Source organism: Phasianus colchicus, chromosome 3, assembly GCF_987193195.1.
Source record: "Phasianus colchicus chromosome 3, bPhaCol1.hap1.1, whole genome shotgun sequence".
Lineage (NCBI taxonomy): Eukaryota > Metazoa > Chordata > Aves > Galliformes > Phasianidae > Phasianus > Phasianus colchicus.
Genome location: NC_143438.1, coordinates 13,951,671 through 13,978,536, shown reverse-complemented (window position 1 = coordinate 13,978,536; position 26,866 = coordinate 13,951,671). Strand labels below are relative to the sequence as shown.

The following is a 26,866-nucleotide window of genomic DNA, read 5'->3' as shown; positions in this document are numbered from 1 at the left end:
CACTTTCTCATGAGTGCAGATGATACCTATTGTCTGTAAGGACAGATATTAAGCTGTCAAAAAAGAGCTGTCAATCCTCAGCAATCAATGTGCTTGGTCTGAGAATTTGTGAAATGAGACAGAAGTTTCCAATACTAAACTATGTCTGATTTAGACAAATGTGCTTGTATTAATAGCTCTAGCATATGAGATCCTCTGGAGGTATCTGGGATTTTATTGTCATTAAAACAGAAGCTGGGCATGTTTTTCTAATTACAACATGAAAATGTTTTCCATAGAGTATAAAAAAATTATCTGAAGAAGGGTTAATTCTGTGAATGTCCAGTGCCAAAAGGCTTGTTTCCACTGCAGGGCTAATCTAAACTAAATTTCAAATATTGCCCATAGCTACACTGGGTCTTTGTGCCTGAAATGTTGCCTGCTTTTTCCAGCTGTAGCAGTTGATTCAGTGAAAGATATTGGTTCTCCTAAGAGCTTACCTTGCTGTTTTCTTGTAGATATTGCAGCTCCTTACTGAGTGTTTTGTCTTGACCTCTCTGTAGAGGTAAAAGTATCTTGGATTCAGACCTAGATTCCTGAATGCTTTTCTTCTAGATAATGTAACATTTAGTTTTAAACACTGTGCCTGGCCAGGATAGGATTAGCAAGGCATTAATCGATTGCAGGAGGATCAAGGAATTGTATTAGAGCTGCTTCACGACCCAGAAAGTTGATGTTTCTGAAGGTAAACACCTCTGCTTGGGGATGTGAGATAAAGAAAGCAAGATTTAATGAACTGCTTTGAGAGAAGGGTGAAGCCAAGTCTGTGTCCTGCTTTTTCAGTATGTTCCATTTATCCCTCAGGATAATAATATTTTAATACAATGCCAGCTTTCTTTTTAATACGATCCTTGAAATTTCTTTTAGGCCACCTAAAATGTCATGGCTTTTTCCTTCATCAATCAAAACATATTTTTTTTTAACTTCAGGATGTTTGCTCAGTAGAGCTCTCTGTTTTTCTTTCATTGATTTTTCCTTTTAACACACAGTTGTTGAAAACTTAATTTTGAGTTTAGTCAGCTTTGTTCAAGATGCATTACTATTCCAAGTAGAATTTGTGGTATGTTTTCTGCAGTCCAGTGCAAGGGACGTACAGCATGATGGATGGTGTTTGGAATGAAAAGTTGAATGAAACAGGCATTACCAAATTTGATCTCTTGATCTGAAAAAGAGAAATCCTTTTCTTTGTAAATTTCTTATCAAAGATTAACGATGACATGTTGGAAAAAAATTCCATCTGAAAAATAAATGCTACTTTAGACTTAGTGGTAAGATGTCATTTGTGTCTTTCGTATAAAAACCTTTTGGGCGTAAAAACATTTTAAAAGTGTAGGAGACAGGGTTTCATAGAATAATGGAAAGGCCTGGGTTGAAAAGGACCACTACGATCATCTAGTTTCAACCCCCTCCTGCTGTGGGCTGGGTTGCCAACTAGTAAACCAGGCTACCCAGAAACACATTCAGCCTATAGTTCTATATTTCTATTTTCCTTTACGGTTATTTAGTATTTATTATACTTTATGGCTATGTAGTAATCAGTCTACACAAAAATGGCACTTCCCCTAGAGAACTTTACTCCTATCTCTATTTAGCATCACCCACCCCATGTTAGTGAGCAGCAAGTATTGACTGTTGCTACTTCTTGATTCCTAGGAGAAGTCATGCAGATTTTGCTTGATAGATTAATTTTCTGCCTTATAAAACTTCATGTAGTAACTCAAATGTGTGGTGCAAAGTAAGAACATATTGTTACTGTGAAGTAATCTGAAACCCAGCAGTTTGAGGAATTCTCTCTTATTCTCAGATGGGAAAAAATGACCAGCTTGTCTTACAACATAGCCCAGGGGAATATGGTCTATGAGTAGAAGGGCTCTGAGTTGTAGGAAAAAAACAAATTGTAGATGGTTTGGTATACAGGGCCTTGGTGAAGAGATTGTCACTAATTCATCGTCTATGTCTAGTTTGGGTACTTCTCTTTTTCCTCTGGGGATAATTCAGAACAGGGAGCATGGCCTATTTCCAGGGTGTTCACTTTAGCAGTGGTGGAAGAGCACATACACTCAATGACTGTTCAGGGCCATGAATTTGTTGCTGTTATCTGTATTTTTATGGTTGGAAAATAAGCTGGAAATTCACCAGTGCCTCTCCAGTTTGGATGGGCTTTAAGAAAGTGGATCTATGGTGCACAGATCCCTTCTCATGCTATGGAGAGCAGGGTGACACAAATCCCATTTTGTCTTCCCTCCAGATCCCATTAGCAACTGGAATGCTTTGAAGAAGATATAGATGATGCTCTTTAAACAGCAGTTTTCAATTGGAAATTAGCCCCCCTTGATATCGGGGGGCTAATGTCAGTGTATCAGAGCAAGTGCATCCTAAAGCATGCCAGGCTGAAAAGGAGTGCAATCTGCTGATCAAAAGAAATTCAGTTCAGTAACATGGTGGCATATGGTGATTTGCATGCAGAATTTGTTCTCTCCTTGTTCTCCTGTTTCCCCATGAAAAATACTGTGATGTTTGAGAATGGAAGATACTAATGAAGCAGTCAGTACCTTTTACCACCATATTGATTCACTTTCTGAACTACTGCAGTTGTCTGCCCAATGGCTTAATTAGCATGGCCTGAAGTTAGAATGAAAGATGACAGCTCTTGGCTGTAAAGCAAATGACTGATCTCTTCCATAAGCACATTCTTGTTATAACTTCAACAGGCTGAATTCTTGGCTAAGCATTAATCTGAATAGCCCCACTTTCCAGATGCTGTTTTGCAGCAGCTGAGAATCTGGCCCCAGTAATATTGTGCTTTCTGCTCACATAGTGCTGCCCTGTAAAGAAGTGATAACAGCTTCACAGGTAGGAAAATGATGGGTCATAAGGTCTCACAAGTCCGATAGCAGAAAACACAGTCTTCTGAGCAGCTCTAAGGATGGAGAGCTCAAAGCATGCTGATCCAACAACCTAATCTCTAAAATGCAGTGACAGATAGGAGAGTTAACTGAATAGCTTCATGTTAAATTGCTGAGTACAGGCAGATTTGGCCTTCATGCCTGCAGAATAAGTCATCAGCCAATGTGATTATCTTGTTGATAAGACACAGACCTCCCAGAGAACAAGTTGTGCCTGTGCCACCACTCAGACCTTGACAGGTGCCCCCACCGCAACCCCATCTCCTCTTTTTGTATCTTCTCTGGTGCTGGTCGCCTGCAAGAGGCAGGAATGGGTGAGCCCTCCTTGTCATGAGAGGCAGGGAACCCTGCAAAGAAGGCACTGGGGAAGGCTGGATCTCTCTACCCTTTCCACTTCCCTCCACCTACTCCACACCTGTGAGCAGGGGAGGTGCAGGAAGCCCCTAGCACTGTCCCACAGCTGCAGCATGGCAAAGGGAAGGGTGAGAGGAGGTTGGGTGCAGAGCCATGATGGGTGGTATGCACATGTGACAGCTTCCTTTGGCTGGATATCACCAGGAATGTGAACAAGCTACTTCCCAGCGGCATCTGAAAGGTCTAGGAGCCTTTCAGAAGAGTCTTGTGGACATACCACAAGGAGGAAAAAGGAAGTTTTGAAAGGTGGGATCTGAGGAAAGGAAGTGACTCATGAGCTCAAAGAAAGATGGGCAGGGAGCAGAGCAGAGGAGGCAGCAGGAGGGATCCCCAACTGTGCAGCGCTGTGGGAAGGGGGTGAGGAAGGAGCGTGGGGCTGGAGCAGCGAGTGCAGCCCTATGCTTGCCCTGAGAGGAACAAGAAGTTTTTGTCTTTACTTTAAATTTTGGAATAGACATCTTTCATCACTCTAAAACAATAAAAGCAGATGTGGGTTAGATTTTTATGAGGGTTCATGAGAGATGTGACATGAGAGTAATCTCTGGGACTTCTGTACTGGCTCCTCACCGATCTCTTTCATAAGGGTGTCCTTTCTCTACCTATGGGCTGCCCTTTTAGTCTGAGGCTTGAGATCTTTCACTGCATCATCTTCTGCACTGGTTGTCATCTGTGCAGCCTCTGTGAGAATCAGACATCTCTTCTAATGAGAAAGCCCTAAATGTGAAAAATAAACGAGGAACTTCCTGGCTTTCAAACAATTTCCCCTGTTAATCATGATGTTCTAATAATACCTTTTCTTTTTTGTTTTCTCTTTTTTTATTAGCTGATCTTTACTTGATCCAAATAATAATCCAGGTGCAATTCTGTGCTGCCTCTCCTAGAGAGGAAGTGAGGAGAGAGAGAAAATGATGTTAACTTTAGTTCCTTTTATTTACTTCTAATGAGCTGTTCTATAGGCCAAGTAAGATAGATCAGAAGAGAGTACTTATGTTTTATGTTGAAATCAATCCTTTTTGTGCTGAGATCCATAGTGCTGCAGAACTCCCTCCCTATCATAATCAAGATGTGTGCTGCACAAGAATTACCAAACCATTTTACTGGCTTTTGCTCTGTGGCATTGACTAGTCCATTTGTAATGTGTATGTAAACAAAACTGCATATTAGTTAAGCACTTCAGGCATTGTTTAAAGCATCTTCTTCCCCAGAGAACTACAGAGCCAGAACTGGGAAAGAATGATTTCCTTTATTGCTGAGGTCACAAGAGTGGAATTAAAACAAATGGGAAAAGTTTGTTGCAAAAGCTGAAAATAATGCTCTACAATTACATCTGCAAAAGCCATAGGTAATTACTTTCTGTGTGCACCTCCAGAAACAAAGTGTCACAGACCCACATCATCTTACAGACAGCCTTAGCCAGTTATTAGTTGAAGCTTGATTAGAAAAATGTTGTAATTAAAGCCTGTGACTATTCATCAAGGGAAAGATGTATGCAAGATGTCTTTTATTCTGTGCCCAGAAAAAAAGAGCAGTGTATTACAGATCCTTTCCCAAGAGTTAGTTGGAGTTAAGATTCAATTCCTGGCTATAGCAACTTGGAGCTAATTTAATCTCAATTCAAAGAAAAAGTGGGTTTATATCAGGATCAGCTTCCCCACCTTCCTCCTACTCTTTTCTGCACTTCATGCTTTTCATTTTCTCCTGTAAAACTAGGGCTTGGATCTTGAAGGTATTGACCCAGGCAATGGGAAAAATTAAAAAAAAAAAAAAATGCACAGTATATGCTGCATCATCATACCAAACCTATTGGGCTTTTCCTAGAATCTATTTTTGTTTTAGTCAGAGCCCTGCTGAGCTTCTGGAAGAACCTTTGCATCAGAATCATTTTCTGGTAGAAGCGTCTAACAATCCTGTCTAAGTCATAGAATCATTCAGGTTGGAAAAGACCTCTAAGATCACCAAGTCCAATCCTAACCCACTCCATCATGTCCATAACCACGTGACAATCACAGAATGGCCAGGGTTGGAAGGGACCTCAAGGTTCATGGATCTGCAATCCTTCTGCCACATCATTTGTACCACCTCACAGTTCCATACTTATTTTATATTTTAGTCTAAGTAGCATTTAGTTATATCAACCAGTGACCAACTGATAGCCAAACTGGTAAGAAACCACAGAGTATGCCAGGACATATTTGGAAGTACTTCCTCATGATAGTCACTGCAATCACTAACATTTACAGTGTAGAAACCTGTAGGGTCATGTTGGTGCTTCATGACATGGTGCTACCTATGCTTTCCTGCAAACAAACACCCAGTGATTACCACAGTTCAGTCTCTGCCCTTGCAAGGAAGTAGACCCCAGTGGTATTGTGAAGCAGTTCTGATGCCATGCTGTAATTGACAGAATTTGTATTTTCGTGCACTTTATGGCCTCCAAAGAGGGTTGAAAAGTATGTTCCTAGGTGACGTGTACCATATTTGGGTGCCTGCATTATTTCATCTGCACCTCTAAAACTTATCTTCTGGCATACTAGAATTATCATGAGTTGCATCCATCATTGTCACAATCAGAATTTAAAAGGGTTATTAAAATAGTTCTATGCTTTTATAAAAAGTGCCCCAAGTAATTGCACACAGCTTTGTTTTCCTCAGTTTGCTTGAGTAAAATTTCCTAGCACAAGCTCAACATCAACAGAATTATGGAAAACTGAACAAACTGAAGGAAAACAGCAGCAAAGTACCAAAACAAAGTACCATAAACAGCTGGCTTATGCATAGCAAATGTCCCTGTTCAGAGCTCTTGCACCTATGTGGATCTTAGTGAATCAGAAATTACTGTGCTACTTTGAAACTCGAAAGCAGCTTAGTTTCTATTTCATTTTTTCGTTGTCAACCCTGGCATGCCTTTCTTATGAGAGGTAGCGGGCTCCCTCTGGTGGTTTTTGAAAACCAGAAAATTAGTGGAGGAAAAGCTTGTACACGCACATATGTAAAATAAAATCAAAACAACAGTAATTTTGTGCATGAGAAGCTGTTGAATGTTTGCAAGGTTGCACATCTGATTCCTTCACTGTCACCATGCTTACTTTTCAGTTAGTTCATTTTTATCTTTTTTTTTTTACTGTTGTGTCTTGATAAATATGTACATATATTACAGAGCAGTGAGGAATGTAATTCTGCTGAGGGGCTGTGCTTTCATCAGCAAGGCCTGCATGTATCTAGTTATTCACCTCCTTCCACTAGTTCTTCCCCTTTCAGATTTGAATTGGCACCTGTAGTTGTTTACTGTAGAAAAAATACCACTTCTTTCTTGGTAGCTACATTGAAAATTAATGATAATATAAAAGGAGAGTAAGTTTTCGTTCATATATAGCACTTATACCTGGAGGCTGAAGGAGATACAAAATGACAACAATGCATTTCTCTCTCCCTTGGCTCAAACACGTGGACATGTCTGTTGCTGGTGAAAAGAGACTGGCAAAGGAATGTTCTGCATTAATTCATTACTAATTACAAACATACTGAACATGCAAGGTGCAAATTGCTCTCATCATGTTCTGCTTCTGCGGAAATTGGTGCTGGCCTGCAGGTGGTCTGGCACATGGCTGCAATTGCAGTTCAGGCTTGTGCATGGGGCCAAAGCCCAAAAGGCTGCAGCCGTGGTGGTCAGGTGCTGGCTGTGCATCTACTGTGTGGCTGCTGCTGAAGCAGGCAGGTGGTGATGGGAGTCCAGAAATGCCTCTGGAGATTCCAGGGGGGCAGCCTTCTCACCATTCACTGTGATCACACCCTGGGCCTTTTTCCCATACCAATACATACTAGCAGAGAGGAAATAAGGAAAAAATATTTGATCTGCGGGAGTCAAGAGTAACCATGGTTAAATTTCCTACAGATGCTCTTCCCTTCTAAAGCAGAAAAGCTTTATTTCCTTCATATTTCATATGAGCAATAATTGCAGGGAGAGAAGGAAGTGGAGGAGACTTAAACTTGAGGGAGAATTTTACCTGTGCAAAGGTGTTCAAATCACCTTTGAATCACTGTATTTTTGTATCTGTCTAATTTCATCCTTCTGTGCCATTTGATTAAGTTCAGGAAGCATCAGTTGCATTAAAATAACATTACTTCCACCTTTTTCTTTAAGTAGATATTATGGGATAATTTGATCATAAGCCATATGGAATTGCCATTTAATTTAATATTACAGTCAAACTTAGAATAGGAGGAGGCACCACACCCGGCTGTATCATGTAATAAGGGAGAAAAATGTCAATACTCCCGTTTTCTTCCACTGAGTGAGAATTTAACTTCAGTGACAAAAGTAAAAGTCCTGTTGCTCAACTCTATGTGCGCAGTTACATTTCAAAAATCTGTGAGTAGTTTCCATTAGGTGGCCCACTGCTTCTGGGGTTAAGTATACAGGTGTTATTTACAGACTGCTATTGGGAAACATGTGCCTTTTTATTTTAACAATAACTTTTATTCCAGCTAAAGAATTTGTTCAGTACCGAGAGTCTTTTCTGATTGCCAGCGAAGGGCTCAGTCCTATGAGATGCTGAACATTCTGGCTGCCATCCAGCAAGGCACTTAGGTATGTCCTTAATCTTAAACACAGGTCTAATCCCCAAGACTCCACTGAATAGAAGCCAAAGCACTCAGTACTCTGCAGATGAGACCCCCAAACCTCTTCTTCATTGGTCTTCTGCAGGGTTTCCATAGTTTTGTTATAGTAATATGGTAAGAATTAAGCCAATGGCATTTAAGGTATTGCTTTAAAAATATTGCACAAAGATAATACATACTGTATCATACTGTAGATCAGCTTTCAAACCAGGAAAATGAAGTTTCCTCCAAGCTTCAGCTCCTTTGTTTTTTCGTACAATAGGGAACACTTTTGTAGCATCTTACGTGGTTTTGATTAGAGTATTTGTGATTCTTCAAATATTTATTCTTCAGCAGTTAAGAAACTTGGTGAAGGGAAACTTTATAAACATTTATCATGGATCAAGTGTTCACGTGGAAAGGAAATGAGGCTCTCTGTTCCTACAGGGAAGAAGTACCTTTTCATAAAATCTGTGGCCTCATTTCAGAAGAGCATCTTGATTCTGGACAATGATTGAGCACATACCCAGCCATACCCACATGTCCAAGTTCTTTTGTTCAGAGTCCTTTAAACTGGCAAACGCTGCCTTTAGTTTTGCCTGTTCCACTCAGCTGCCCATGGATCACTTCAGCAATATCAGATGTGCCATTCAGACTTTACAGCAAGCAGCTCACCAGAGGACAGATGAGTAAACTCTCCCTCCACCATCTGAAGAGTTTGTTTGCTTTGCAGTGATTGGCAGTGGTGTCATGTGAAATACCACTGGGCAAATTCCATTTGATTAAATAATTATCGCCTATGACCAAAAAATGTACCATGATGTGTGAAAACAAATTAAACCCCCCCAAATTCCCTCCACTTCCTTCCTTGCTCTGTTAATTGCTCTTTCACAGGAAAGTGACACAATTATTGACTTTAAGCTAGAGAAGTTCAAAAGTAGGTAAGGTTCTCGGAACTTCAAATATTCTGTGCTGATTAAAATTTTTTCAAAGCTTATTTAAAACTTCTTCCCTTAGAAGAGGTGTAAAATGCACCCCTGTCAGCTGACGCATTCGGGGCTGCCAGGGCACGCTGCTGGCTCAGATTCATCTTGCTGTCAGGAAGAGCCCCCAGATCCCTTTCCATGAGGATGCTCTGCAGCTTCTTGCCCCCCAGTCAAGAAAGTTTGTCTGGATGCTTTAGCTAGACAGGGCTTTCTCTCCTGATCGGTTTCTTCCCCTTTTCATTTTCTTCTACTTTTATTTTGGGTACATGCTTTCAGAATTAAGTTTTAGTGCAGTTTCTTCTGCCATCTATAGTAACTCTTCCTCTGACTTGCCCAAAGGGATGTGTTGTCTGCTCTCCTACTTTTTAGCTGAAAAACTAAAAAGTTTCTGAGGTGCTTTGTCTAACTTTTGACTCGCTCCTTAGGTATCTTCAAAATACCTCTTTGTCTGTAAAGGCTGTGCCAAAAGAACATGTCTTATTCCTATTCCTGTGCATGTCTGTTTGATTGGGCAATATTTCTGAATCCGGGGCAGATCTACTCTGAAAGTGGCCTATTTTGACCTTGGCCAGTATCTGTTGATGGCATCATTCTAGACAAATCTGACCTGCTGAAACATAATTTTTCTCATACCAGCTTCCCAAACTTGTGAGGCTGTTGCTATTTCAGGTGGCTTAAAAATATGTGCACAGTTTGTACTTTGAATGTTTAATAAGCTTAAAACATGAAATATATAATGCAGCTTGAACTTTCTAGTGTTATTTCATCACCAAAAAAGCAAAGTCTCAAGGCTCCGCAATTGCCTTTGTCAGAATGTAAATTCCAGCATGTAATACCCAGGCTGTATGTTTCAGGAAATCAGTATTAACCTATTAGCATGCCGTTTTCCTTGGAGAGGAGCCATCTTCACACTGAGTCTGTATTCCTGCCTCAAACCTTCCTGTCACTGTTCCGTATCCACGACCCAGCCTAAGGCTGCCTTTGACGGTTCCCGAGCCATTTCCTGCATACTGCACTAGCACTAATTGAAAATTTGGGTGGCCTTGCTTATTTATTTTCATGGAATGTAGTGGGTTATATTTTCATGGCACTTTCTCAGCAGTGCAACGTTTCAATTTCAAAATCACTGCAATATGAGGAAAAGTACCCCCCAAAATTAAAAAAATAACAATAAAAACCAGCATACCTTTGATTAATTTTTACAGTAGTTCTTTTGTAAAAATATATAATGGAAAAAGAATTCAGTTTTGCTTTTGTCTCTCAAGATCAGAGGTAAGAGCAGCAACTTAAATACACGTACAAGAAGATCACACACACACACACACACACACAGAGTCATGAAAGTTTAAATGCACAGATGCTGTGGAAATGAAAAGATAATATAACATGTATTCTTTGCAAGTCTTGCAGAGTTCAATCCTTTCACAATGTATGTGGAGGGGGGGGGGAGAAGTAGCCCCCTGCTCTCTCTAGGCAAATTCCATCTCTGCTGGCATCTAAGGTTGGCCCTAGCCCTGTGTCTCCCCGCATTACTGCAGGATCGCAGTCTCACAGTGATCCTGTGGTCACTGCATTATTCTTGCCTTTGTGCTTATAGGTGTGCGAACGTGGGTACGTATATTTGCCTTAGATTTCAAGGTTGTTCAAATCTTTTTCCGAATCCCTCCTCAAAACTGGAGACCTACATCACTTATTTTTTTTTCTCTTATTCCCTCATTATTTTGCTTTATTGCTGCACTTTTTTTTTTTTTTTTTTTTCTTTTGGAAAGGGGTTAAAAAAATTAAAGACTGGTGCAAGCACGTCACCATTAACTAACAATATTGTGTTTGGTTTTATTTTTTCAATATTCTAGCTGGAACTATTGACATTTTTGAGAAACATACTTTGATCCCTGGAATGTAGGTGTACAGAAATGTGTCCTGATAAATTTGCCAATAGGATACTGATTTGTATCTCAGAAATTATTTGGAAGAAGAATGAACTGAAGATAGATTTAGTTCTTACCTGAAGGCACATACCTGTAAGATTGGCAGATTATTTGAATTTATAGATATTTTAGAATGGAGGCCAAAAGGAAACAAACCTTAAAACAAAGGAAATGCCTATTCCTCTTTCTGAGTTTTCAGGATACCACATTGGAGGTTCATATGCCACTGAAATTTGGAGATTTTTTTAGTCAAGCGATCACCAAACATTTTCTTGTAATTGAGTAAAATACCAAAATAAGTGGACCTCTGCATCCCATTCCAGCATTATTTCCAAGCTTCCCCCCTGCACACTTCCCAGGGAAAAGGTTGATTTTGACAGTTTAAAAAAGAAATGCCCCAAGCTATGGGTAGAGCAGCAATCTATCCAAACACGCTTGGCATGTGCAAATGTGCCTTGCTACTAACTCCTTATATTTACAGCTGGCTAATTTTGCCTTGTAAATGTGAGCAGTGATCAAAAAAGGGGTTTCAATAGAATATGAGTGCTCAACCCATCCCTCTCCTTGCTGAGGGTTTCTGCCCCTTGTTGAAGATGCAGCTACCCTATCACTTTGGCATTAGCAGAATGAAGGCATTGCATAGGATGGCCAGGAACACATGGCAGGCACAAAAGTATATTTGCTGTCCAGAAAGTAAATGTATGTTGTATAATCACCACAGCATCACTTGCTTTAGAAGATTTAGAAGATCTAGGCTTGTTCTTTTAGAGGTAGTGGAGGCAGCTTTGGGGGATGTTGGGGCATGGTGGTTATGAGCTGGAGAGAGCTGGCACATTTGCTGCAAGGACTCTTACAGTCCTGAAAAGTAACTAACTACTGACTATCACATTCACAAACGCTCACCACTGTACTAACCCTTCTTGCTATTCTTGGTTTTTCTTTCTAACCTTTTTAATATTTTTTTTCTACAAGTGTCCCTTTAAAAAAAAAAAGCCAAGATTTCTGTTAAATTCTGACTGACGTTGGCTTTAACTGCAGGTGATAGCTTTGAGAAATTGCTCTATTGGAAATGTTTCTATCCACTGTTTTCACATGCCATCCATTTCTGTTGCTAGAAACGCAGATTTTTTTTTTTTTTTTTTCTGGTAAATTTGTCTGATACAGCAGTTCGCTTGTAACTGAATCATGACATTGTTCCTATGTGAGAAACTGCAAAGATATCAACATAAATGGCTAGGCAGTAGACAGTAAGAGCTTGGTATGAGTCTCACTACAATTAATAGTTGCGCAGAAGCACTAAGGCATCTTTTGAACTTGCCTAGTGCATACTGGCTATGTAAGGAAGGATGACTGCAGTACCAGGAATAGCATCATTTCTGGTAGATGCTTATTTAGACAGTTCCTCAAGGCTTCCAGTGAAGGAGATTCAGTCTATTTCCTAAATAACACATCCAAGTATAACATTGTTCCTACTCTTACTGTTCTTCCTAATGTCTGACTTGAGTATTCTTTGCTAAAGGATCTGCTACTTATTGTCCTATCCCTCCCACATACAGAAAAGCAACTCTTATCCACTGCAATGGAACTTTCATCAAGCTTTCAGAAGTAGGTAAATATTGCCCAAATATCGGATCTGGATGTGCAAAACACAATTATAATAACAAACAGAAGATAAAAACGTTTGTTGTAACAACATTCAGATGTTGACTGTTACATATGCTTTGAAATGTGCATCTCAGTAGGTTCTGAAAGTGTGTGTAGAAGGCACCTGGACCTTTTGAAAAAAACAGCCTTGAAATCTGTAATCTAGTAGTTTCGCAAGTATCACTAGTCCCACTTTGAATAAAGTAAGTCAGGATCTAAATAGTGGGCAGAATTGGCATAGAGGGTTAAATAAGGCTCAGCCCAACAGATCACTGAAGTGCATGCTTAGTTTAAGTATTAGAGTTCAGTTCCTTTGGTAAAGTGAATAATAAAACTGAATGTGTTTTAAAGTTAATGGGAATGCGTAAGTGCTCTCCTGGATCACAGCCAGAGTCCTCAGCACATTTCAGGACTAAATACAGATTTAACAATATAAATTTAAGCCACTCTGTTTTTAAACACTAACCAGTATTCTTTTCAGAAATTTCTGTGGAAATTGCTGTAGATCTGAAGGCAAAGCTAAACACCTCTCTCATGTACATTTACTTCTGATAGTCTTCTCAATCAAAGAATAAGTGGCAATAAGAAACATTAAAAACTAGTACTGTGGTTCATTAAAATCGGATATTGTCATGAATTTAATGATTTTCAGATTAAGCTATCTGATCTGGTACCTTTAATCACACATTTAGTTCACAGATCAAAAACCACATTTTAATGCTAATTGCTTGTTTGATATATTTAAACAATTTTGTCTCTAAAAGAAACGTCATTATTATTTCTAATTGATATAAAGTGCAACCTATTTCTTTTTCCCTCCCTTTTTTCACCACGGGACAATGACAGATAGAAAGGTGGGGGGAAGAAAAGAGAAAAGAAGAGATAAGGAAGCTTAGGAAGAAGAAGATTACAGCCAAGAAGGGGTTTTGAAATAGACGGAATGTTTGTTTATGTCACTTATGAAATTGCAAATCAATAGGCACTCTGGCTAGCACACAGCAGTAATGGCAAAACCCATGCTGATCTTAGGCTGCTCGACATATGCTCTCTCCAGAGATGTGTCACTAGAGCCTGCGAAGGGGGCGAGTGTGGGAAACAAGCATTTCTCACTGGGTTTCATCAAAATCAACTCAGCTATTAAATATGAGGCCTCTGCTACTCCTGCTGACTTTCACTAGGGCACATCAGGATGTGCTGACTGCTACCAAAGCCTGTGGAGGAAACTGGGGTGGGCAGGCAGCAGGACAGGAGAGCAATCCCTACCTTCATTCAGCATGATCTCAGAAGCCACCAAAAAATATCTAATTAACAGCTTTTCCCTGCTTGTTCCTGAAAGCAGGGAAGTGATGGCAGTTGCACCACGGATCACTCCTGTGGAAAAGAGGAACAGAATTTATCCTGCATTTCCAGGGAAAGAAAATGCAAAGTGGTCTTTGAATTATATATTTTAACTTTGAAATAGAGACGTGGCATAATTTTAAGCTGTTTAAGGTTTCAGTTTTCTTTTTTTGCATCTACCATTTTAAAATACACACGGTAAATGAAGGTCAGTTCCAGAACTATTAAAACTGATGCAATGTAATCATGACACGCGTGACAGAGCTGTAGTATGCAACATTCAGTATTTTTAGCTGCAGAGAGTAGATTAATAATTTGTTTCATTGGTGCTGTTTAGAGAAACAATGCCTCTGGGTCAGTAGTGCACAGATTCCTTGGACAAGCCTTGAAAGGCAAGAATTAGAGTGGTGTGAGCCAAGAAAGTAAAATAGTGAGAGAATTTTGTGTACTGCTGGAAATTGTTGAAAGTGCAGAAGACCATATTTTTTGTTTGATGTGGAAAAACTGACTGTACGTGCTCTGGAAGAAAACTCAAAATATCGTGTGCGTTAATTTATATGTTGTTTCTCTTAAAGCATACCAGAAATCATCTGGGGGCAAACACTGATCAGTATGTTGTTTTGTTCTCTCGCCTTTCAGCTAAGATGAATATATCTCACAACATAACAAGGGTTTTTGGCTTAAACTCCTAGATAATGGTCGAAAGGCTGCCAAGGTCAGACAACTTATTTCCGTATCTGTTTATTGAAAAAAAGTAATAGAAGTGTAAGATTTAGGTGGATCACTTCCTAGATGTTGGTTTCACAACATATATCCGGGTGATTTTCAGTTTAGGAGGAAGCAGAAAGCAGCTGGACTTGGGTGCATAGCACAACACAGGAAGTCTGCTTGGACTTTGAAATATCTTATGAATTTTTTGCAAAATCAGTATGAGATGCTAGAAGCCAACAGCTGCAGGGGTGTTCCATCAATGGATCGAGAAAATAAAGGGAAGTGGAAGCTGTGAGGTGAAGAAAGTTTGTGCAATGATTATAGATCTGTTGCAGTGGAAAGGGAAGGGTTGGGACTGCTGCTGGTTCAGATCTATGAACTCTAGTTCAGAAGGCACCTCTCGTAGGCACAGAAGCAGCCCTCTTAATTTCAATCAGTTGAAGTTAAGTACACAAAGAAAAAAAAAAGAAGGTGATAATTTACAGATCAGGTAGCTTCACTTTGTGAAAATGATCAAGCAAAACCTCTGCAAGTGTTCAAAGGAAATTAGTAACAACCAACATTAATTTGTCAAGAACAAATTCTGTTAAACCGATCTGATATCCTTTTACAGTAAGGTAATAGTTATTACACAAAGGATAGAAGTAGTAAAAGTTCATGTATCTTCATTTTAGATAAGTTTTTTTGGTAATGTTCCTCAAGAACAAGCAAAGGCAATATAGTCCAGATTGAAAATCCCATAGAATTAGAAGAACAACTGGTGAAGTGTTTGCAAAATGGCCCAATATCAAAATATAAAAGTGCACTGAGAGAGGTTCCTTATGGGTCTGTCCCAAATCTGACACTACTCACTGCTTATTACTTATCTGACAATATATAGAATGTGAATATAGACAGGACAGGAAGAAGACAATAGCTAAAGGTGTATTAGACAATAGAATTGGAATTCAGAGTGATTTTGACAAACTGGAGAGTTTTTTAAGGAAAAAAATACAAAAGATAGTATTCAAAAGGTGCAAGTGTAGAAAATCAGACATGGAGTCATCAGTTCCCTGGATACAGGAAGGGGAAAAGTAAACAGGATTACAGTTCCATAGAAAAAAATATAGAGTGAATCACAGGCTAAACACAAGTCAACGCTATTATGCTGCTGTTTAAAGGCAAATGCCATATGAGGGTGTAGGAAGATAGACTGCAAAATAGGCAAAGCAATTATTTTGCTCTGATAAGCGATAGTGTGACTACAATTGGAGTTTATCTTTCTTAAAATGTTTTTCACCTGAAAGATGACTGGCAGGGGGCATTGCACTGAATGGCACTGATGCCAGGAAACAAGAACACCAGGATGCTAACAGCACTGTTTTGCTTAATGAGTAAAACATTACAAAGGAGATAGAGTCTGAAAACATGTAAAATGCTGCTCAGTGATGACAGGACTCTCGCTAAGAGGATAAAAATGCAGCAAGGAACAGTGAGGAGTGCACACTGAAAAAGAAAGGCCTTTAAAGGCATGAGTATTGAAACACTGGGAAATGTTGCCTGAGGAGCTGGTAAAAGCACCATACTGGGAAGTCTTTGAGAACAAGATTGAAAAAACAGTTATATTATAAGAGAGGAATACATGTTCCTGTCTTGGGGCACATAACAGGACTGAAAAGGTGTTTTCTTATAGTCAGTTTCAGCCTTATGCTTCTTAGCTTTTTCTCTTCTTTAGATTTCCCTGGTTATAATATTCACCTCACAAACTCAAATAGAATTAGGGACAGGCCCAGTTTTGATGTCCACGTGCCAAAATGTAAGGGTGACAGCTACAAGCTTGAAAGGATTCAGAAATGAGAAAAAGCCTGGAAAGGTGATTATACAGAGTAGAATCAAAAAGTTTAATCCATACAATTCATAAAGAGCAGGTGTAAAACCTCCTGTGTTTTACAAATATCTTCAAAATAAAATAATTCTCTTAACAAGAAGCAGTCTTGCAATGGACATTTGCTGCAGCTAGATGAATTTACCTTTTCAAATAAAATTTGTATATTTCTATCAGTTATTTTTCACATTAGGGTAGCCTGGTGACCACTGAGAAATCTTCATAAGTGCAGTGATGCACTTTCTCCAACTCTCTGAAATAAAATGAAGAAGTTTTTCTAAGAAACAACTGTACAAAGAGCTTGGTGTGGGAATGGCTGGAGGAAATCCTACAGCTTTCCATATTCAGGTTAGACAAGATCATCATAATAATCTCTCTTGGCTTTCATATCTGTTTACCCAGCTTTGTAGAGAGATGTACTGTTTACAGATCACTGTCAAATCTGCATAAATGGATTAGAAAAAGGCATGAATGAGCAATTACTTTTGTGACCTCTCTGAGGAACAATACTTACTATTTACCAGGTCATTATATTACAACTTGTCGTCTATTTCCTCAGTTTTAACAGCACAGATTAATCTCTCTAATGGTATCTGGAGTTTCATGGAGTAATATATTTATATTAGCAGCATTATATATGACAGCAGATATATATTATATACTATGGTATATACATATTATAAGCTATATATTTGATTGTGTATCTGACAGAACTAGTTTTCCTCCTTTTGTTCTTTTGTGTGGGGCAGTGTTTCTTTTCTCCAGTGGGTTATATCTGCAGTCAGTCACTGTCAGCTTTGTTCTGGAGTCACTGAAGGGGTAGGTGATAGTTACCACATGGTCACTGCACATCAGCTGAGAAAACCACCCACATTAGATTCAACAAACTCCTGCACACAGGAAGCTCTTCTCTGACAATATTATCCAGAGCCCCTGCAGATCATAAGAGTCCTGGGTGCCACTCTTGGCAACAGCAGGATTTGTATATGCATATGAAACCACACGCAACCACCCTCCAGTCTCCTGCTATTGCAGAGTTTAGCCTCATTAAGTTCTTCTGACAGATTCCATAAGACCAAGATCGGCATAAAATCACAGCCAAGCAGCTGGTTTAAAACTTTAGATGGGGAGGTGATATTTCCAAAGGCACAAAGATCTTGCAGTCTTTTCTCACTTCAGCTGACACTGGAGCTTGTCTCTTCTGAAGCTCAGATTCCCTTGCTATTGATTCACCCTTTTACGGTATTTGTGCTTACAAGAGAAGTGAAGTTACAGTCAGCTCCCCAACAAAAAAAGTCAGCCTGACTCTGTAGTTTGCCGCTGGAACTAAATCTAAACTCAGGGTTGTTTATTGCAAAATCTCCCAGGCAGACAGTTCCCTTTGTGTGCCTCTTAAAGCCAACAGGATTTAGGGGCTTGCAATCCACTCCAAAAGAGCATCCAGCAGGGCTGCACCCAGGTACGTGAAGGGCTGGATGGAGATTTCCGTATCAACCCAAAATCTCAAAGTAGTGGTTTTATTTGGCACAACTGGTGACAGGCTTTTAATGAGAAAGCACAAACAAGTTGTCAAGAAGGAAAAATATCATCTTCAAACGGGTGGCAAAGAGTAACACGTTTTTTTTTAATGTGATGCCAACTTTACTTTTCTTGAAGGACAGATGAGCTGTCTTTCTGCACTGGTTGTTAGCAGAAAACTGCTCAGTCACCAGTAACAGCTTTGGAGCTAATTAGAGAAAAGAGTGACACCAAAGTCTCTCATTGTTCCCCAGGCAGATGCCGTGTGATGATTTAACAAAGCTAGAGGAAAGAGTCAGTAAAGAGCTGCTTATTCATCCATTGAGATGTTACAGCCTATACTATGACTTATGCAGCTCTCACCTCGGGGGAAAAAAAAAATGGGAAATGACATTTCTTTGCCATAATGCTTTTTATGGCAATGCTTTTTACGTTCTCTGAGGTTTTATGAAAGATAATTTATTTTTCCGACTAATGTTCCACTCTAGGTCTAGTTTGGCAAAACTGAGCAACTGATTCTCCTTTCTGTTTTCTCCCTCGTTGCTTTTTATCTGCTTTCCATTATTATTTCGTTTGCACTTGGCTTTTGCAACCGAACTCCAAACAATCTCAGCAGAAAGGGAAAAAGGATGTCTCCTGATCCTTTCCAAAAGGAAGAAGAGCCTCTGTTCAGAGGTGCTTCATGTAGACAGATGGTTTGATAAGATACCTCCCCACATTTTCATTGAGAAACCAGGACGACTTTGCATGACCAAGCTCAGCCCGTGCTGCCTGCCTACTGACAGCTCCTGCAGCAGCTGCGTCCTGTTTCTGTGCAGCTCTGCAAGCGGTGCCGGAAAGCCACTGCGCAGGGGGTCGGGCTGCTGGGGAACAACCTGAAAAAAAAAAGGCCAAGAAATGGAATTTCACAGCTTTCCTTGTTCCATTTCTGAAGTAAGTCTCCTTCTCATACAGATGACATGAAAAACATCACAATTGCCCCCCACCCAACAGTGAGCCTGATGGGTGAGAACGCCCCATGGCCCAGCACCATACCCTCCACACCACAGGCACGGGACTGGTGTGACGGCCTGTCATGGTTTTATGTTTTTTGGTTTTCAGTATTCCACATCAAAACATCATGTACTGGAATGAAAGTGTTAATGCTCCAATTCCAGGTACCTATCCCTATACATTACGGAAGTCGTGGGATCTGACCCTTCCAGGTGGGGCGGTCTCTTACTGCCTGGCAGTGGGTGCTGGAGGGTGCTTTCCTAGCTGTTCCAAGCTTTTTCAGGTTTGACTCGGTCTCAGGAACTCTCTCTCTCCTATCTTATTTATTAGTCTCAATTTCAATAAGATTGCATTTTATTGTGTTATCTTGCATTCCGATATCCTAGTTTTCCTCCATAGATTGTTGCCACTGATTTTTTTTTTCCACCCTTCCTTCCTTCCCATTTTGTGGGGCCAGGGGGGAAAAGGGGGCAGGGGCCTACTGCCCCCTGTCATGGGCATAGATTGATCTAGTTAACTCCGTGACAGATTTTGGTGGAGAATACGGGCTCGATCCCGCTGCCTCTCGCACATTACAGTCCTGCGGGCTGCAGGCCCTGTGGCGCAGCCTGCAAATGGCAGTCCGCAGGACGCAAGCAATGCTCCTGGGAGGCAGAGATGGCAGGAGCCGGTCTTCCTGCCTCACGGGCACGGCGCCCGCCTCTTCTGCGCACCGCCACGCAGCCCCTGTGCTGCAGATGCGCGGGGTGGGTTTCTGCCTGCACGCAGCACTTGGGGAACGAGCTTCGAGTTTATTATATGATGGCTGTCGTTGCTGCCGTCACTGATATTATTTCAGTACAAGCGCTTCCAACCGCTCCACTTCCTCCCTCCCTCCCACGAGGGGCTGCTCCCAGCCCGAGGGAGGGCGGCTACCCGCCTCCCGTCCCTTTCTTGGGCGGAGCTGCGGCTCGCCGCCCCTCCTCGATCTCTCCGCGCTCCATCGATGTCCTCGGGCGGCGGCTGCCGGTGCCTGCGCCCGCCGGACGCGGAGGCTCTGCCGGGAGCGGCGCTGCCCCAGGTGCCGGATACGAACGCGGCGGCGGCGGCGGCGGCCGGTGAGTGACAGCGAGCGGCCTCCCGCCCCTCTTTTCCTCCGCTGCTCCCAGCGGGGCTGCTCCGGTCCTCCTCCCCTTGCGCCGGGGCGGAGACCGTCTCCATCCCGGGGGGGGGGACCGAAGCGCTCTCCCGGCCGAGCGTCTCGCTCCAAGCCACGCCCCTGGCCCCTGTCCCGGGAGGGGTTCGGGGCGGCTGTTGGCGGGCCGTGCGGCTCCGCGCCGTGTGGGAGCGGCAGGTAGCGCCGTGTGCGAGCGGCCCGGCCGTCAGGTGGTTCCGCGTGTGCTGGGGGCCGTGCAGGAAGTAGGCCGGGAGAGGCGCGGGCGGAGCGCCGGCGAGTTAACTTAACCCACTTCGAACTGCGCTTCACGAGGAACGGCAGCGCGGTGTCTTAGTGAGGGGAACGGCTGCCTGCACGTGGGGGTGGTCCCGTTTCCAAAAGGGGACCTGCCGTTCTGTCCCGTTCTGCTGGTTTTCTTCTTCCAAACTATTTCCTTTCCCCCCTCTTATTTATTTATTTCCTTGGCATTTCCTACCTCCTGCATCTTGTTAGCCCCGTGTTACGTTAACGGCTTCAAGCACAAACACTCGAACGCTTTGAATTGACATCCAGTAAGCCATCTTAGCTCTGGCAGAACATCAGGTCGAATCTGAGCAGTTAACACCCATCGTCGGATCATAGAATGGCCTGGGTTGAAAAGGACCATCACGATTACCTAGTTTCAACCCGCCTGCTATGTGATTAAGTTTAAAATTGTAATCTCACTTCGATTTTCCACACTTTCTGATTGTAAACACTTTTATTTTTTATTTTTTATTTTTTTTCCTGCTTATGATTTGTATGCGTTTCAACCGCAGCAAGGTTGTTTTTCATCGTGAAGATGATCAGGGGACTGGAGCACCTCCACTATGCGGACAGGCTGAGGGAGCTGGGCTTGTTCAGCCTGGAGAAAAGAAGGCTGATCATTGCAGCCTTTCAGTACCTAAAGGGAGCCTACAAACAGGAGGGGAATCAACTCTCTGAAAGGGTAGATAACTGCAGGACAAGGGAAAATGGTTTTAAGTTGAAGGAGGGGAGGTTTAGGTTGGATGTCAGGGGGAAATTCTTTACAGAGAGAGTGGTGAGGTGCTGGAACAGCTGCCCAGAGAGGCTGTGGATGCCCCGTCCCTGGAGGTGTTCAAGGCCAGGTTGGATGGGGGCCCTGGGCAGACTGGTCTAATATTGAATGTGGAGGTTGGTGGCCCTGCATGTGGCAGGGAGTTGGAGATTCATGATCCTTGAGGCCCTTCCAACCCTGGCCATTCTGTGATTTTCCTTTTGATGAAGTTGTCAAACCATCAGAAAGGCCTCTAGTTAGAATCACAGAATAGCTTCATTTAGAAGGAACCTTAACGATCATCCAGTTCCAACCCCCTGCCCTGGGCAGGGCTGACACCCAATACTTTCTGAGTTGTTTTTTTTTTTTTTTGCTGTTGTTTTTTAGTTGCAAACTGCAACTGAAACTTGTCACTTAGAAATCCAACCTCCTTTGCTTGCTTTATTTTTGCTCCCGTGAAGAAAAGCTTTGTAATTCTTAGTTCCCTATCGCCGCAGTGTCTGTCACAGCTTGCACTGACCCAGCAAGGAGCAGCCAAAAGCATGCCCTGCTGCTGCTTTCTTTCCCATGGATCGCTTAGTTTACAGGGTTGGTGATTTATGCCCACCCTTGGACAACAGTGTTTTTACTTAACTGGGGGTTCTGTTGTTTTAAACAGGATGCAATGATTTTCATTATACTAGTGTGATTTATTTCACAGAAAATGTCATTAATTTAACTTCTGGTGGCATGTTTTTTTTTGTTGGTTTTTTTTTTGCGTGTGTGGAAAACTTAACTTCTCTTAGTGTTTATCAGAGGTGAAACGATTCAGTTAAATGCACTCTACCAACCAAGCTTGCACTTTTTAAATTTGCTTTTTCTTAACATAGAATTGTCTTGTGTTTTTATGGCAATAGTTCAATAAATTACAATTTCTTTTATTTCACTAATTTCTTTAGTGATGTATTTGCTTTATCAGAAATTGGTGCTGAATAGTTAGTGGACATTTTTAGAACTCAGTGGCACATCCATTCAGTTCTAGTCACGAGCTTAAAAAAAAAAAAGCACAGAAGAAATGTCTGGTGAATGAAATATTCAGCATTGTGCCCGTTGATGTTCTATTGAAAAGACATTTTATCTTCAGTACTGAAAATAATGCTCACTAAGTGTTTTGGGACCTGCGGTGTTCAGATCTTGATGTTTTGAGTTGTAGGATTCCTTGTGTTGAGAACATTCGGGACAAAAAACAAATATTAATGATGTTAAAATGTGATTCACCAGGAGTTTCCCAAGGACCCATGAAAAAGCATTGACTGATACAGTCTGTTCATGATACTGCTCCTCACAATGAAGCTGCACTGAAGCACATTAAGTGGTAGACAAGAAACAGAGGCCACTGACCTCTTTTAGTGATGAAAGCTTGAGATATATTATGTTAAACCCTACTTAATCAATTTCTGTCAATGTGATGTGGCTGGCTGTAAATCCGGTAAGTCTTGAGCATTGTACTTGAAACTAATCATCAGTTGTGTGTCACTTTTGATTCTCTTCTTCTGGGCTTTTCTGTTTTCCCTTTGAATCCATTTAAGGGAGAGGAGAAGAGCAAGACCTGAATAGCATGGTCACAAGAGTGTGAATTTAGAAGTTATTTTTTGAAAATACAGGTTCTGACAGCCATGGAATGAAAGAACATGTGAATTAAAGTACGGTTTTGTTCTCCAGAGCAAGGCAAGCCTGTGAAGCACAAGTGGATGTTTATTACCTGCACGTATTTCAAATGGTTGTGCATTACTTTAATTATGCAAAAAAGGACACAAACATTTTGTACAGAAGAAATCAGTAGTACTTCAAAATGAAGGACTTGTAAATAATGCTCAAAAGATTGCATGTGTTACACTGAATTTATTTTCTGTGGGAGCTTTTCAGTATAAGTGGCATCTGGTGCTGTGCTTATAAGCAAGCTGAAGGGTTGAAATCAGAAATTAGCTAAATGGGTGTCTCTAGCGGAAATCAGACACTGCTCTTCAGCTTAACCTTTTGTCTTAGACCACCTACCTTCTGTAAATCTGTGTTGTGCAGTGTTGTCTTTCAGATTGCTTTCCCCAGGAGAGGGGAGCAGTAGTTGGTAATGGGAAAATTCTGTTTGTAAAGGTGCTTGTAGGATATGGGGTGAGTAGATAGTGCCCGCATTGGGTCAGGTTGGTGTTCCGTCTTTTGCACAGAACACAAACATCTGTGTTTACAGCTTGAAAAATATCAATTTAAAAATAAAGCTGATTAAATAATAAAAAATCTTTACCTTAATCCCCGAATTATTTTTAAAGTAATAGAGTTCTGTTAGTGTTTCTGTCCAGAAGCAGTTGGACCATTAGTTGTTTTTCCAGTGTCCCAAATTGGAGGAGGAGGGGAGAGGAGGAGGGAGAACCTCATTTTTGTGATCTGAAAAAATGAATCCGAGGCAGCTTTTCTAGAAGCTGAGTAATGAGACAAGTGCCTGAAAATGAGGATTGATTGTGCGATTGTTCTGTTGCATATTTTGGTTAGGGGAAGGTAAGGCAAGCATTTAATATTTTAAATCTAAATCAAATGCCTCCTCTCCTCCCCATGTTTTGTATATATGGAGACATTTTCACTTTTTATGTGAATTTGGAACTATTTAGTGCTTTTTATTAAGAGGAAATTGATGTGTAGCCTTCTTTGACAACAGTTATTAATCAGTGCATGCAGAGCACTCAGCATTTTCAGTAGGAAGTACTACGATTGCACTCAGGGATGGGTGTGAAAGCCTGTGTTTCCTTTCTTTGCTTGTTTGTTTGGATTTTAAGGAAAACAAAATCTCTGAGACACAAAACCTTTTATAGGTTGTGTTGTTTTTTGTTTTGTTTTGTTTTTCTTGAGCATAAGGAAAATACAGACCGAGTCTTCAATTGAATATTCTAAAGCAAACCTCAGGTATATTGCACAGAAGCTGATGGAAGTTCTGTCTGCGTAACAGTGCCTGTGGATCAGATGATGGTATAAATCCATGATGTTTCAGTTAGTTAGGTTTACATTCTGTATTTTTCCTTTCACTTCACGGCTATGCTGAAAGTAGTGTGTGCCCTGTATTCAGACATTCCCATGATACATCCCAAAGCCCTTATCAGGTTTTGATTTTGCTGAGCAAAATTATCTTTTTGAATGCCAAATCTTGAGTTGGAGGCTGACTGAATTTTTAAGGTCATCCTAAAATCTCAATTAAAACAGCAACAGCTTCAAATTTTCTATTCTCAAATTCTGAGAGTGCAACGACACTTTGGATCGCAGTGTGTTTTTAACATGTATGCCTTCGTTCTTTCTGGGAACCTGAATGTTACACAAACAGTTAAGAAACTATGTAGGAAGAGGATACGTTTTTCTCATGTTTTCTCATGCATAGAAGGCAGTGTCTCCCACAAGACAACTTCACCAATCTGAAAAGATAATCCTGAACAGTAGATGTAAATTTTAGGTAGATAAGTGAAAACGAAGTCTGGGAGCATGTAAGGTAGAGGGAGGCTGAAATACGTAAGAAAAATACCTGTGCACACAGGCTCTAAGTCAGAGCTGTGCGCGTGTTTGCCTGTGTGAACAGAGAGATAGAATAGCATCTGTCTTGCATGCTTCCCTTAGCGGGGGACAAAATGTGATGTTTGAGTGAGAACATGAGAAGTACAGGGATCTCAGTAACACAAGTGCGTGCCTCACCTTCTAAATAGTTTTGAAACAAAAGCAACTGCCTCAAAAGCCACACGGGCAAATGTTCAGTTTACTGCGGCAGTCCTACCTACGGGAACACACGTTAAAACTTCAGTCATACGAACTGTGTAATTACAGTGGTTATATAGTGTTTTTATAAAGAATATTGTGTATAGTTACAGGGCTTAGAAAAAAGCTGTGGTGTCTTGTTTCTTTTCGCTGTAAAAAAAGAAAATAAATCCCATCCCATTGGGATTTATTTAGTTTATTTTTTTGAACTTCTGGATCTTTTTGACTGAATTTGCATAACGTACTTGAAAGTTTGGTGACGCTTGCATTATTGATTTCTAATTTTTGCCCGTGAATAACGTAAGATAGAGAGATGATGAAGGCATTAAGATTCTTTACTGTTCCTCTGATAACTAAGATAATGCAGAAAATTATGATAAACTTTAGAAACCTAAAAGAAAAAAGGGATGAATGGTTTAAATGTAAGACGGAGGGTAGTGACTTTTAAGTGAAGCAAACTGGATTTTGGATGTAGAAGCAGATGTAGGAAGGCATGTACTTTGAGAACTTAGAAATGAACGAGAGATTTATGGCCATCTGTGATACGGTTTTATGTAAAGCTGACTTGGCTTTTTTCTATATATATGTTTATATATATATATATATGTATGTATGTTTTTTTAAAGCTTTTTTCACGATGTTGCTAGATTATGGTGATGTGTGATGTAATAAATACAGAAGCTTTTAACAAGTAGGTGACACAATTTCTGGGGAGTTGTAATGCAGTTTATAATGAAAATAGCAGAAATTCTGGGGAGAAACATCTGTGCTCAGGCTTCTTTGAATTACACTTTCTTATAAGCTACTTTCTTATAAGCTCTTTTTCTAGTCAGTTTAGCACAGTCAGTTTAGCACAGCCGGAACAGGCGTTCAGAAAACATAATTGGTTTGCCATGAGCCTTGGTAATGAATAGGTGCTGTAACACAGAATGTAGTAGCAGAAGTGTTCTTCATTCAAGAATTGACATAAAATAATATGTAGGCCTGCTTAGTAAGTTTGAGGAATAGTTTATTTTCACTGTGGAGCTACAGAATTTTAAAGCTAAGTTGTCTGAAAAACATTATATTTCATAAGGTGATACTTCTAGGATTTATTTGTTAAGGTTTTCTCCTATGAAAATATCCTAATTCAAATTTATAGGGCTAGAATTGGATTACTGTAGTATTGCTGATTTTGTTTAATAGCGGCACGTGGTGATTGTTGTTGTCATTTAAGTGAATGGATTTTTGAAAAAAGGTGACAATGTGGCTGTGGTTAGGGGCAGTTGGACCATGTAAGTGGGTTAAATTAAACTTGTGAGTGAATTTGATGGAGTAGATACTTGCGGTGGGGGGAAAGGAAATTTTCTCTGTAACTAAAATAACGTTCAAATGGTTCATTCAACTCTTCCTCTTTCAGCAGGTGATAAAATTGACCATAAAATGGTTTTCTGAACTAAAAGAAATCAAAGAATCCCTTCCAAGCCTACTGCTGTAGAAGTCTCTGTTCATCTATACCGTCAGAACTATCTTATAGAATCATAGAATCCTTGGAGTTGGAAAGGACCTCTAAAGGTCATCTAATCCAACTCCCCTGCGATGAGCAGGGAATCTTCTTCAGAACCTATTTTTAGAATGAAATATTCTTGCTGCTTTGCAGCGGATCACAACTCATTGTAATATGTAGGCTCATTAATTTCATTCAGGATGTTTACAGAGTAAGATCCTAATGAGCAAAGCTTCATTTCAGGATGGAGTGTTTATAGAAAAAATTCAGCGTTTTGACACTGTAATCTCATTCATATAGTTAAGTGTTCTTTGTGGGGAGTCTTTCCCCTCTCCAAATAAATAACCTATGGCAATTCCTGAGTTAACAATGTATCAGGATATAGGTATGCTGTGTGTCATAGCTGATACAATGCTGTTGAGTATGTGCAATGAAATGGATTTATACAGACCTAGATTTCTTTTCGACACATGATAGATAGAA

At 40.7% G+C, this 26,866-nt stretch overlaps 1 protein-coding gene across 3 annotated transcripts in view; it reads left to right on the top strand.

The window, feature by feature from the left end:
* The first annotated feature begins 18,906 nt into the window (after nucleotides 1–18,906).
* The window catches only part of EXOC2 (exocyst complex component 2), a 131,515-nt gene continuing 123,555 nt past the window's right edge, over nucleotides 18,907–26,866 (top strand). For 2 of the 3 annotated variants that reach the window (XR_016465014.1, XM_031589285.2), the window contains exon 1: nucleotides 19,655–20,037. The gene's annotated coding sequence lies outside the window, so the exon portion shown is untranslated. Of the gene's footprint in view, nucleotides 19,105–19,654; nucleotides 20,038–26,866 lie in introns of those variants that run through there. The other variant, XM_090137009.1, reaches the window with a different exon arrangement.